This window comes from Pelophylax lessonae (genome assembly GCF_965119305.1).
Source record: "Pelophylax lessonae genome assembly, chromosome: 8".
NCBI classification, from domain to species: Eukaryota; Metazoa; Chordata; class Amphibia; order Anura; family Ranidae; genus Pelophylax; species Pelophylax lessonae.
In genome coordinates, this window is record NC_138775.1 from 7,314,736 (window position 1) to 7,329,219 (window position 14,484).

The following is a 14,484-nucleotide window of genomic DNA, read 5'->3' on the forward strand; positions in this document are numbered from 1 at the left end:
GTCCTCCAAGAACCCTGCCCCCTGCACAGCCCCCGTGCACACATCGTGCACGCTCTGTGATGCTGTGTCCTTCAGATACCGCTGATCACAGATTGAGGTAAAAGGCTAATCACAGCTGATCCCATGTAAACAAATGCAGGTTATCAGTAATTCCTCAGCGCTGTTACTTTGTGAGCATGGAAAGCTGATAACCAGCTTTCCTGGCACAGCAGACATTTAGGCTGGCCATACACTATGCAATTTTCTTGTTCAACTTTCCTTTAGATTTACCAAAACCATATAATATGAGGTCAAACCTAAATACTTTCAATTTGTATGCAATTAGGCAGGCCCTTGCACTACATAGTTGAAGGTAAATCTAAAGGAAATTGAATAGGAAAATTGTATAGTGTATGGCCAGCCTTACACTGATAATCAGTACCCTGATTATCAGTGCAGCCCCATCAGTGTCCATCAGTGCTGCCTTATCAGTGCAGCCTCATCAGTGCAGCTTATCAGTGGCCATCAGTGCCGCCTCATCAGTGGCTATTAGTGCCGCCTCATAAATGCAGCCTATCTTTGCCCATCAATGCAGTCTATCCATGGCCATCAGTGCAGAAGAAAAATTACTTATTTACAAAAAAAATTAGCCAAAAATGTTGTCCTTTTTTCGTTTGTTTAGCAAAAATTAAAGAACCCAGTAGTAATTAAATACCACCAGAAGAAAGCTCTATCTGTCTAAAAAAAATGATAAAAATGTAATTTGGGTACAATGTTGCATGACCACACAATTGTCATTCAAAGTGTGATAGCGCTGAAAGCTGAAAATTGGCCTGAGCAGGAAGGGGGTAAAAGTGCCCGGTGGCAAGTTCTTACAAAAAATAAATAAATAAATAAATCTTAGTCTCTTTTTTCATAGAAACTACAATGGCATTTTCACAGCTACAGTAATATTACATTCTCAGCATATTTAATCATTGTGTGGCTTCTTCAAGAGTGCTATTTCTGTAGCATTAAAGTTGTGTTAATAAAAAATAAACAGAAAGGATTTTACAATCAACATTGTTGCAACTTAGCAAAAAAACACATATTATACCTTGGAATATGTTATATGTGCTTACCCATCCAGTTACAAATTAGTTTTTCCTCTAAGACGTTTTTTTTTTTTTTTTGTCTGTAGTATATATTGGCACCAAAAGACAGCTCTGAGATGGTTAATTGGTAAATGTAGGAGGGGCAAAAGGACCAGGTTACAAAAGAAAATAGCAAAAAGAAAAACTAATAAAATCTATAAATTAGAAAACATAATGAGGTACCATTTAATTTGGTTGTACTTAAAAAGGGGCTTTATGGTTAATGAACACCGAAGGACGCCAGGTGGCCTAGCATGAACCTCAAAAAGGAAAAGCAATCATAAGATTATAAAAATGGGTGCTGTGCAGGTGTGGTTCAAGACCACAACCCCCTTATTACCAATACTGAGTATTATATAAAGTGAAAGCTCTCGCACTTCAAGTAGGTATTAAATCCACACATACAGTGAATTTAACACAATTCATTTAAATACAGTGATATTCAAATGTCCTGTTGCGGCTTTAAAATAAAACTCATTATAACCAAGTGAATCCTTACTCCAAACTATGACCACTTAGCCACGCATTTTGAACAAAACAATCATGTGTAAATAAATAAATAAATCATATAATAATGACAAGAGGTGATAAAAAATCCACAATAAATGAGCAGCAATCTTCAAAGAAGGTGTGCACAGAAGCCAGTCCACACCATACTCCGTACACACTGCAGTTCATAAAGTAAATTGTGATCCGATACTAAGAGTCCTGTGATGTAGTTGGGTCACCCAAAATCCACCACCTTCGTGATACCGTACCGCTCCCATCAGCTGGCAACTCACCCCATATTATTGCCCCCCATTTTCATGGTCAGGGCTCATGCGACCGGCTCCTCCTTTCTCATGAATAACCCACCATAGAAAAGAAAAAGAGCTCCACTAGTGCAATATGGTATTTACATTTGTTTATTGACTCATATTAAAACCCATAACAAGAGGCACTCACAAGATGTTATACAATATAGCGCATGTATCAAAGTAGGGGGTCTGGGGTATTCCCATAGTCCTCACCTCCTCCACGCTGGTATATCGGACCCTCAGGAACCACCTCCAATCCTCCTATCAATTCTTCGGTGTGCCGTGTAGCCACGCCCAACGCGGTTCGTCACTTCTGACTTCGTCACCCCCTCGAGTACAACTGGTGATCCCACTGCGCATCAGCCCTGACCATGAAAATGGGGGGCAATAATATGGGGTGAGTTGCCAGCTAATGGAAGCGGTATCACGAAGGTGGTGGATTTTGGGTGACCCAACTACATCACGGGACTCCCAGTATCAGATCACAATTTACTTTATGAACTGCAGTGTGTACGGAGTATGGTGTGGACTGGCTTCTGTGCACACCTTCTTTGAAGATTACTGCTCATTTGTTGTGTATTTATTTTTCACCTCTTGTCATTATTATATGATTTATTTATTTACACATGATTGTTTTTTATCGGCTAACTGGTCATAGTTTGGAGTAAGGATTTACTTGGTAATACTGAGTATTAGTTGGTTATGTAATACCTTTACATATAGACAAGAAAAAAGAAAGTGAAAGTCCAATAAGAATCCAATCCATCCACACTAGAGGTCCATAGCTAATCCCAGTAATTCAGCAATTCATTTTACGGCTAACTTACTTTAAAAGGAGAGTTTTTTTTATATAGCCTTAATGATAGGAACATATTCAAAAAGGGAGGTATACAGAGCAACCCATACTTACAGATAAACATTTTTGTGCAAGGCTTCTTCATTGGCATCCACATGGCTCTGGCAAGATGGCCACTGTCCAGCTGACCTTTTATCTATTTGAGTTCAGTGAATACCTTTTGCTACATTGTCTATCCCTGATGAAGGGAGATTTTTGGACCCTAAAATGCGTTTGCTGCCTTTTGTGCTGCTGTCATACTTATGATATTATTAAGGGACTTTTGGCCTCTTTAAATGATCATTTGGCTCACTTACATGTAGATTTTGCAACAACTTTTTTTTTGACAGGTGAAGATCTGAAGAGTTTGGCATCTTATCTCAACTACTCTGGATTTTTACAGATAAAACTGGGAGAGTAGGCTCTCTATGACCAGCTGACTCTTGAGACCATAAATTGGTGGTCCTTTTGGCTCTTATGAGTGTAATCTGCAGGTCTGAGCTGTCGGTTTGAGGTTTCAGGCTATGGCTGGCCGATGAGGAGGTTCATATTTTGCAGGGTCTCGTTTTCCTTGTTTAGGCCAATTTTTCAATTGTTTCTTTACTTTCTCTTTCCATTTGGCTGTGATTTTTTCCAGTTGCTCCAGGGCTTTGGGTGATCCCGGATTATAAGATGCCCAGTCTTCTCTACTAAGTAGAGTTACTACAAACTCCTTCTGCCTCTGTCTGGCTTGTTCCTGTAAGGTGTCCTCAGTGATCTGGAGCAAATTGTCTTCATTCATCCTCTCATACCGCTCTGATTCTGTTTCTGATTCATATTTGCTCCCGAAAAATGAGAGAAGGGAATAGATCTTCGCTTCACAGAATATGACCACAATGATTAACAGCAGAATTAATATAAGGCCAATAATCTGCAAAGAGAAAAAAGTTTTGGGCATCAGTGCAACTTTCAATTTTCTACAAAGAAAAATGTGGAGATGTTTATGTAGCTCTCCAACCACTTCTTCAGTTCCTAGAGGGCTGAGAAGATGCTATAATTGGAATGTTGAAATCAAGTGAAACAATAAAAATTAAACATTTCTTATAGTGCCTTGGGGGTCCCCTTAGTCTTCCTGTAAAGTGGCACATCTGTACCATGTATAGAACCTGCTGCAGCAAAACTGACATTTATAAAGAAAATAAAATTACATTTAAATTGATTTTCCCTTCAAACGTTCTTTATTTTGTAAACAAAGACTTGGGGGGCCAGTCTGTAGGATGAGGCCACAACTTGCACTCAGAACAAGATCAGAGATTTTTTTGGATACATTCTGTTGTTTCTTTGGCAGACTTTGGGTGGCAATAACTACATTTTGCACCACAGTGAAGAAGACAAATTATAGTACACCTATGCCAAGATTAACAATTTTCTTTAGATAAAGTCCGGTGTCTCTTTTGCAGACTTTGGATAGAAGTAACAGGTGCAGAAAAATTGGGATATGAGTGTTGGTGGTGCTTTCACACTGTAACCCTATAGAGGTACTCTTGATAAAAGCAAGAATTGGCCTTGCTGTAAAAAATAGAAATGATATGCGCCTGTCAAACAGGTATGGAAACATTGGTCCTTGGGTGTTAATTGTGCCCATGAAACCTATATAAAAAAAAAATACTTCAAGATAAAATCAACACCCACAGAGCTAGGCAGCCTAGACAGTCTTTCAGAGATTCAAGATCCAGAAAGCACTCAATCAGTAACATCGGCAGCAGGGTTTGATAGCTGCTGCTAATCCAGGACTGATTCATTTTGACAAATGTTAGCCGGTCAACTGAGTCTGTGGTAAGACACGCTCTTTTTTTCTGTCACAAAACCTCCGGCAGCACTAAATGGATGTTCAGAAAGCATGCTGGATGCAGGGCAGACCAGCAGCTCAATCTCATACTGGGCAAGTTCTGGCCAGTGGTATATTCTCATGACCCAGTAAGCCAGTGGATCGTCTACTAGAAAGCTCTCCATGTCTGTTTTCACCCCTAGATAATCTTCCACCATATGATGCAGACATTGCCAATGTGATGTTAAAGCTGACAGCCCTGGGCACAGAGAACTAAAAAATGTTTAAAATGCATCACTAAGATGACCCCCTTCTCTGTTGGAGATACAACAGCTTTCAGCTTAGCAGATTAACTGCAGTTCACAAATAAGACACTAGATGTTGCTAATGCTCAGTGATATGCTATGCATTTTCTATGGTGTGTTGTAATATCCTGTACACTGTACTGAACTTGTTGGTTATCTCTTCCTGTCTGTGTTCTTATTACAATGAGGTGACATCTTTGATTTCTGTGTTATGTTCCAATAAAGAAGCCAGTTCCTGTTTACTCCACAATGTCTGATCTGATCTGAATGGACTCCGCTGCACCCAGTGATCACACTCTGCAACATTCTCCACCCCTCCTCCTTTGACCAAGAGAAGCCTCATAACTACCTTTTCCATGAGACTGTGACCTACCAGAGTCTGGAAAGGTGTTTCATAAACTCCACTTTAAAGTGTCCTCAAAATATTTTATGTTTTGCACCCTTTTCAAGGGCAGGATGAGGTCCAAGACTTCCCCCTTTAAACGGTGGTCAAGGAGGGTTGCCAACCAATAATGATCCTTCTTCTTGATGCCACAAATTCTCGGGTCCTTTCCCAGGCTTTGAAGAATAAGAGAGCCCATGCACCGCAAGTTTGTGGAGGCATGAGAAGCAGAGTCCTCGGGGTCACTGAGGATTATAATATCTGGAACTGCCTCCTCCTAGCCACGTATGAATGACAGAGAGAACACAAGAATCTGCTTTTTATCATGAGCTGTGTGTTAGCCAGCATGACTCTGAGTCTGTGAATGACTCAGAGAGAACACAAAATTCTGTTTTGTACCGTGAGCTGTGTGGGAATCAACATGATTCTGAGTCTGTAAATGACTCAGTCTCAGAGAGTACACAACATTCTGCTTTGTATCATGAGCTGTGTGTGCGCCAATATGACTCTGAATCTGTGAATGACCCAGGGTTTCAGGGAGCACACAAGATTCTGTTTTGAATCATGAGCCGTTTGTAAGCCAACATGACTCAGTGCATGAGACAGGCAGCAGCATGACTGAGTCTGAATGATTTAGAGTCTCAGAGAGCACACAAGATTCTTTTTTGTAACATAAGTGGTGTGTATGAGGCAGACAGCAGCATGACTCTGAGTCTGGGAATGACTCAGAGTCTCATAGAGCACATGAGATTCTGTTTTGTATCATGAGCTGTGTTGGAGCCAACATGACTCTGAGTCTGTGAATGACTCAGAGAGAACACCAGATTCTGCTTTGTATCATGAGCTGTGTTTATGAGCCAGCATGACTCTGAGTCTATGAATGACTCAGAGAGCACACAGGATTCTGTTTTGTATCATGAGCTGTGTTGGAACCAACATGACTCTGAGTCTGTAAATGACTCAGTGTCTCAGAGAGCACATAAAATTCTGTTTTGTAACAAGAGCTGTGCTGGAGCCAACATGACTCTGAGTCTGTAAATGACTCAGAGCCTCAGAGAGCACACAAGATTCTGTTTTGAATCATGAGCATATGTGAGACAACACGACTCTGAGTGTAATGCAGGCATCAGCATGACCGAGTCTGAATGATTTAGAGTCTCAGATTGCACACAAGATTCTGTTTTGTAACATGAGCTGTGTGTATGAGGCAGGAAGCAGCATGACTCTGAGTCTGTGAATGACTCAGAGTCTCCTAGAGCACACAAGATTCTGTTTTGTATCATGAGCTGTGTGTTAGCCAGCATGACTTTGATTCTGTAAATGCCTCAGAGTCTCAGAGAGCACGTACGATTCTGTTTTGGATCATGAGCCGTGTTTATGAGGCAGGCAGCAGCATGACTCTGAGCCTGTGAATAACTCAGAGAGCTCATAAGATTCTGTTTTGTATTATGATCGGTGTATGAGCCAGCTTGAAAACAGTTGCTACAAATGTACATGTAAAACAACTCTTAATAAGTGCTCAGTTGATACATTGAGTACTGAGTATATCACAAAATTGGAGTTCATGATCCTAGCTTAGCTTGGAGGAAATGAGGCGTGATTCGATTTAGTGATTCAAATCATTTTACTAAACTGATCCAAACGATTTGAATCACTAAAAAGAATACCTTTGCCCAAGTCTACTCAGTGCCGAATGGGCATGCTGGGCAGTTGCCCGGGGGCCCCACTTGCCAAGGGGGCCCCACCTGCCCAGTGACCCAGCCAAGCATTAGTCCCAATTCCCATGTGCATCCCACCGCCAAACTTAGCAGGTGGCAAGTGCCTGTCGGCCCAGTGCTACTGTCAGGCCACTTGGGCCGTGGAGGGGGTGCCCACATCTGCAGGAATGCCTGTCCGCCTCCACGGGAACAGGCACACACAGTACAGTCGAGTCTGACTCCCGTCCGTGTGTGTGGTCACCAGACCCAGCCCCAGAACTTGGAAGCTGTCCATAGCCTGGCACTGCTGTACCAATACATATTGCCTTATCAATAATTAGCATTTTTATTTTTGTGGGTGAATGTGTAGGCGGAGCCCCAGTGTATTGCCCGGGGGCCTATAATGCTCTTAAGATGCCACTGAGTCGACTAAGCTTGCAGTTATGGCACGATTCCCATTCAAAATGCCAGTTTGGGTGCATTAAAAAAAAAAAAAAAACATCCAGTAGGTGGCAGTTTTGCCTCCTGAATACCTGGCAGACACACCTGTAATGCTCACAAGTGATCAAATTTGGACCACATTTCAGAGAGCGACGCAGATGTAAATGAGCTATTCGAGTTTGCTAGAGATAATCTGCAAGATTTGTATTTGCCTGTCCAGCCAGCTAGATGTGGGTGAATCGCCCTCCAGTGGAAACCATCAGTATTGCATAATGTGATAACTCTCCTCATTTCTCTTCTACTAAATAAGGATGTCACTCCGGTTACTGAGTCACTGTGGGCAGGCATCCTTGACACTTTCTTTGTAAACTAAAGGTAAGGGTTAGTGTGAGCATTGGGATTAGTGCCATAGATATAGTTATAGATAGGGTAATGTTGGGGTAAAGGTTAGCATTTGAATGTCAGGGTTAGCACTGGTATCAGGGTTAATTTTAGGTTTTGGGTTAATATTACGGCTAGTGTTAACATTAGGTTTATTTAGCAATGGGGTTAGGGCTTGTGTTAGGGTTTGCATTAGAGTTGACTTTCATAATCTGCTAAGTAAGGAGCAGTCTTTATTGCATTAACTGTGCCAGTGGCTCAGTCTCTCAGCACTGATCCTCACAAGGCTCAGCCTGTCCACTCTGGTCGTCGTAAGAGTCAGCCTCTCAGCTCTGGTCCTCACAAAGCGCAGCCTCTCCACTCTGATCCCCACAAGTCTCAGTCTCTTCTCTGGTCCTCACAACGCTCAGTTCTTCAGCCCTGGTCCTCACAAGGCACAGTCTCTCAGCTCTGGCCCTCACAAGGCTCAGCCTCTCAGCTCTGGCTCTCACAAGGCTCAGCCTCTAAGCTCTGGTCATCACAAGGTTAAAACTCTCAACTCTGGTCCTCAAAAGGCTCAGCCTCTCTGCTCTGGTCCTCACAAGGCTCAGCCTCTCAGCTCTGGTCCTCGCAAGGCTCAGCCTCTCTGCTCTGGTCCTCACAAGGCTCAGCCTCTCAGCTCTGGTCCTCGCAAGGCTCAGTCTCTCAGCTCTGGTCCTCACAAGGCTCAGCCTCTCAGCTCTGGTCCTCGCAAGGCTCAGCCTCTCAGCTCTGGTTCTCACAAGGCTCAGCCTCTCAGCTCTGGTCCTCACAAGGCTTAGCCTCTCAGCTCTGGTCCTCACAAGGCTCAGCCTCTCAGCTCTGGTCCTCACAAGGCTCAGCCTCTCAGCTCTGGTTCTCACAAGGCTCAGTCTCTCAGCTCTGGTTCTCACAAGGCTCAGTCTCTCAGCTCTGGCCCTCACAAGGCTCAGCCTCTCAGCTCTGGTTCTCACAAGGCTCAGCCTCTCAGCTCTGGCCCTCACAAGGCTCAGCCTCTCAGCTCTGGTCCTCACAAGGCTCAGCCTCTCAGCTCTGGTCCTCACAAGGCTCAGCCTCTCAGCTCTTGTTCCCACAAGGCTCAGTCTCTCTGCTCTGGTCCCTACCAAGCTCAGGCTCTCAGCTCTGGTCCTCACAAGGCTCAGCCTCTCAGCTCTGGTTCTAACAAGGCTCAGTCTCTCAGCTCTAAACATAGATATTGCTAATATTAGAAACAATTAGAAAGTCCCCCAATGGTGCTCCTAGCTTCTCCTCTTTGCTTAATGCCCCATTAGGAATCTGCTTCCTATTGTGGCACACCTGTGGGCTCAAACCCGAGCCGCACTACCTACATTCATAGACACACACAGTGTGGCTTGGCCCCGCCCCCACTCTCTTGCCAATAGGTCCCGTTGCTGCCTCTCTACCCTGTGAGGAGGGAGAGAGAGCCTCTCCTCCCGGGAACAACAGTGAAAAGAGACTGGGTTCAGGTAAATATAAAGGGGGTTGGGGAGATCCTGTGCAAGGAAAGATTTTTACCTTAGTACAAGGAATGCATTAAGGGAAAAAAAATCTTAAGCATTAGAACCACTTGGGAAATTATGATAAAATCAGGATCTCAAGTGCAAGGAGCAGAGAGTGGAAGGCGGTGTCTGTTTCAGCCTGTGAGACACTGAGCCCTTCTGAGCACCAGAGTTGAGAGACTGAGCTTTGCGAGGACAAGAGCTAAGAGGCTGAGCCTTGCGAGGACCAAAGCTGGGAGACTGAGCCTTGTGAGGACCAGAACTTAGAGGCTGAGCTTTGTGAGAACTACAGCTGAGAGGCTGAGCCTTGTGATGACCAGAATTGAAAGACGGAGCCTTGTGATGACCAGAATTGAAAGACTGAGCCTTGTGATGACCAGAATTTGTGAGACTGAGCCTTGTAGAGACCAGAGCTGAGAGACTGCACCTTGCGAAGACCAGAGCTGAGAGACTGCACCTTGTGAAGACCAGAGCTGAGAGACTGTGCCTTGCGATGACCAGAGCTGAGAGGCTGAGCCTTGTGAGAACTAGAGCTGAGAGGCTGAGCCTTGTGAGTACCAGAACTGAGAAACTAAGTCTTGTGATGACCAGAGCTTAGAGACTGCACCTTGCAAGGACCAAATTTGAGAGACTGAGCCTTGTCAGTACAAGAGCTGAGAGACTGAGCCTTGTTAGGACCAAAGCTGAGAGACTGAGCCTTGTAAGGACCAAAGCTGAGAGACTAAGCCTTGTGAGGTCCAGAGCTGAGAGACAAAGCCTTGTAAAGACCAGAGTTGAAAGATTGAGCCACCAGGACCTGAATTTAGAGGACTGCAGAATGCCAAGTGATCTGGACTGGATTTATGTGCAACAGGAGTGGTGAGATAAATCATCTGTGTGTACCACAACACTGACAGAGTTAATGTAATGGAGACTGCTCCTTACTTAGCAGCCCATCAGTCATCCATTGCACACTCTAAAAAGGGCCTAAAAACAGAAGGGCCCCAACATCAGCCACCTTAACATTTTACACTAGGTGCCAGGTATCAGAGAGTGCACTCTAGGACATTTTCTTTGTATTGGTTACTGCGAGACTTAATTTACTGCTATTATGCATACAGTAGTTTGGTTTAGTATTATTGTGGTCTAACCTAATTGCCATACTGAAGGCTAGTATTTAAACTAGCTAGCCTAACGTATTCTAACATGATATCTATTTATTGTTTTGTGCTTTGTGTTGCCTCGCCTTAATACTTAATACACTTATTCTATTTACCACCAAGCTGCTGTGTACTATTATAGAGCTGCTCATTCAAATGTTTAGGTTACACAGGTATGAGCAGCCTCCAACTTACAACCAGGTTTGTCAGTGGGGACCGAGCAGCTTAGAAATCATGGCAGAGCAGAGAACCCATTCTAAACAGTGGTTCCTGTGGGCAGGGCCGCTGATAGGGGGGGACCACCGGTCCTTCTGTAGGGGGCCCTGGCCCTGTCACTTATCAGGGGGGCCCGGCCGGCAGCTTCAGACTTCATGTAGGATGTGACTGTGTACAGTCAGTTAGTGTACATAATATACTGTCCCCTGCCAGAGTCCTGGGTATTCATATTCCCTGCTGGGCTGAGGGGGGGCCTCATCTGTTCCCCTCTAGAGCAGAGAGATCGCTGCAGCCTCTGGGGACTATTTTTTTAATTTCGGTCGTCCCCACGGACTTGCACACACTTTCTTGTAATGTGAGGAAGTGCCGGCTCTGTAAGTCCCCGCTGCTGGCCTGCACACTGCCTGACTTCTTTAGCCAGTAAGTGCTGAGGGAATCAGGCAGAAGAGTGCTGGCAGGCTAGGGGCAGCTAGTTGGAGCCTGGAACTGGAAACGATCCGTGCAGGGCAGGCACACAGATGAGTCCTTGTGTGATCTCCACTCAGCAGCTTGTCCAGCAGTGCAGACACAGAGGGATCTGGCATAAGTCACACAGGAAAGGTACAGTCTCATGACATGACACAGCACACACCTTTCCCCATACCCTGGTTTATTGCCTATTTTAATATATATATATTATATTATATCATATTATATTATATATATTTATATAGCAGGGAGCAGCCAAATATGGTCATCATTATCATCATGATGACAGTCACACTCACACAGTACAGGTGCTTTGAGCCACGTACTGTGTGATTATCATGATGATAATGAAGATCATCATTGAAGAAAGAACAGTGAAATGCATAGATTTTTTTTTTTTTTTTTTTTAAAGGGTATGTTTATTAAACTTTTGTAGACATTGCAGCAACAACAAACACTCAGGCTCGGTTCACACTTATTGCGATGCGGGAAGGCTGCGAATTTGCAGCCTGTTCCCGCATCGCATCCGCACCTCTGGCAGTTCACACTGCCATATGCGATACGCAGGGGGTGTAAATTAAATGTTAACGACACCCCCAGTTTGATCGCATATCGCAGTGCGATCTGACAGTACGCACAGAATCGGATCGCACAAGTGTGAACCACTGTGCGATCCGATCCTGATGCGGCTGAAAAAAAGGGTCATGTGCGAGTTTGGTGCGGATACAGTGCGAATTCAGCCATACAAAGTGTATACAAAGTGTATGGCTGAATTCGCATCCGCACATCCGATCACATGTAATGAAGGAGCAGTGCGCTCCAAATTACATGCGATCTCCGCAGCCGCAATAATGTGAACCGGGACTTAGTAAGTGGTAAAACAAAGCTTGCAAAACAGGGCAGTGCACCGAGGTGCAGCTCAGACAAATACAAACAAAAGAAAGAAAGAGGAGAGATCCATTTATCCATGACAACAATGCTTAATGAAAGACCAAAATGGTCCAGCCGGCCATATATGGTTCGAATCCCCGGCAGGTGCTGCAGGAACCAGCCGAGATTCAAACCATCTATGGACAGGCTGATTGTACCCAAGTTGATCCACTTGATAGACTTGCATACAACCAGCCTGTCAGATTTCACATGCAATTATTGCTAGCAGCTAGCAAGTAATCATTGTGTTCTCCTAAAGGGGACCAGGTGGCAGAATCATTGTTTTCTCCTGACTATGGTTGCAGGAAATAAAATCGCATTATCTATGGCCTGCGTTAGGCCCCTATCACATTGGATGGACTCCGCTTTGTTCAGCGGAGGATCTCTCTACTGATCAGAGCAGAGTGGGCAGATGACAGGTCCATGTCCACTCAGTTTATGCAGAGCAGACATGGACAGAGCCCACTCTACTCTATGGGCAGTGGGGTGTAAATGGACTCCATTGTCTATTTACACCCGACCACCTAGATGGAGCAGGACAGACCCCCTTAGGGTTTTTTTATCGGACCAGATCAGAGGTAGGCAAGTGTAAACAGACACAAGTAGGTTTACATCCGCTGCTCCATAGAGGTAAATTGAGGGTCTGATTGGGTCCACCCAGGGCTGCCAATAAAGGGGGTACCATCGGGCCTCCTGTAAAGTTACTTATCAGGGGGGCCTGACCGTCAGCTTCCGACTTTGTTTAGAAGATAACTATCCCTGGAAGACAAAGCTGCATTTTTTTTAAGACAGGTGGGCGGGGTCATGGGTGGGGTAAGGGGCGGGCTTTTGGGGGCCCCATCAGATAGACTGTACGGGGCCCCGTGATTTCTAACAGCTGCCCTGCCTGTGGGGATTAGCACTACAGCTCTTATAATGGTTAGTTACCAGCAGGGTAGGTGTAAACTGGTCCCACTAACCTGACCACACACCGAGCAGCTTTAGAAATATCATTGCATACAGCAATTTAAGTGTGATTTCACTTTCCATTATAGTCTACGATATACTATGGAAGCGCGAGCACCGCATTTTGTTGTGAATAAGCCCTAAGTGTGATTTAACCTTCCATTATAGTCTATGATATAGTGGGAACATTAGAGTGTAAGCTCCTCTGGTACAGAGACTGATGTGACTGTGGGGGAGGGGACATTAGAGTTTAAGCTCCTCTGGTACAGAGACTGATGTGACTGGCTTAGTGATCTCTGTACAGCACTGCGGTATATGTCAGAGCTATATAAATGTATAATAATAACAGAGGGTGTCTGTGGCACATTAGAGTGTAAGCTCCTCTGGTACAGAGACTGATGTGATTGCCTCAGAGATGAAAAATGTCTTTACCTGGAACAAATGTATCAAGTAATTACTTCGTACTTCTGTCCAGCTCAGCGGAAGTTCTCTGTGTGAGATATTTGACTTTTGTATTTCTACCAACTCATCCACAGACTTCACGAAACAATCTCCGTATCGTCCATCTGTCATTACAATCAGTATCCAAATCACGACAACTTTGATTTGAAAAACATTACCCTGTGCATAGGCACAGCGGCATCTGCACTTTGCTTTCTCGGTTTTCGGATTTTGGGAAGGCTCTGTACAGCCCTCCTCAGTATCGCCTTTGGTTTCTGTGCTCTTCTCTTCTGAGCTTAGATAGCACGCCACAAATCCGACAATTGCAGTTGGTATGATGAGGAACACGAAGCTGTAGAGGATCGCCAGATCGTCTGTTAGCAGGGCAACTAAATTCCAGGTCCATGACTTTCTCTAATCCGAGAAGAACCATCACAAGAATGGAGTTCCCAACAATGTTGAAGTGGTCTTTGATGAAGGTGGCAGTGTTCGGCATTTTACCTTTTCCTGATGGCATTGTGAGGGATGAATTTGCCTCTTTCAGGAACTTTGGAGAATAGCGGCTGATGCAGCGTCAGGTTTTGTTCTGACTGTAACCTTCCACTTTCACTTTTATGTATCTGTTGATTTTGGTGGATAGAACAGTCAGTCATACTAATAAGACCAATGTGAGAAGAATAAATGAGGGTGGGGCTGGTGAAAAAACATTACCACCAATGAAGGAGTTGTGTAAAGAAGCATGATAAGTGTGTTGGGCAATGTAGGATTTGTATACCTGTGCCAGGTAGAATACACGCTTTTCATGTGCAATTATATCTTTTGTTAACAGCCAAGAGCAGTTATGTAATAGTTTTTAAACATTACCCCCCACAATAGTGGTGCCTACACAGCATTACCCCATTGCAGGCTTTCTTAAACTTTTTACTCCAGAGGAACCTTTGGAATAATTGTCAAGTGTCAGGGAAACCCTGATAAGATTAGTTCAGACGGGGGTCATTAGAAAAATAACCCTTACATTGGTGGTCAGCAGAGATGGGCTGGTTGTTCGAGTTGAACGTAAGTCGGGTGTTC

At 44.3% G+C, this 14,484-nt stretch overlaps 1 pseudogene across 1 annotated transcript; it reads right to left on the bottom strand.

Moving 5' to 3' along the window:
- Positions 1-3,261: 3,261 nt before the first annotated feature.
- On the bottom strand, positions 3,262-13,930 carry LOC309562106 (annotated as a pseudogene). The gene is made up of 2 exons: positions 13,405-13,930; positions 3,262-3,654 (listed from the first exon to the last, which is right to left on the bottom strand). The product of its transcript is annotated as an uncharacterized misc_RNA (transcript).
- Positions 13,931-14,484: the final 554 nt, after the last annotated feature.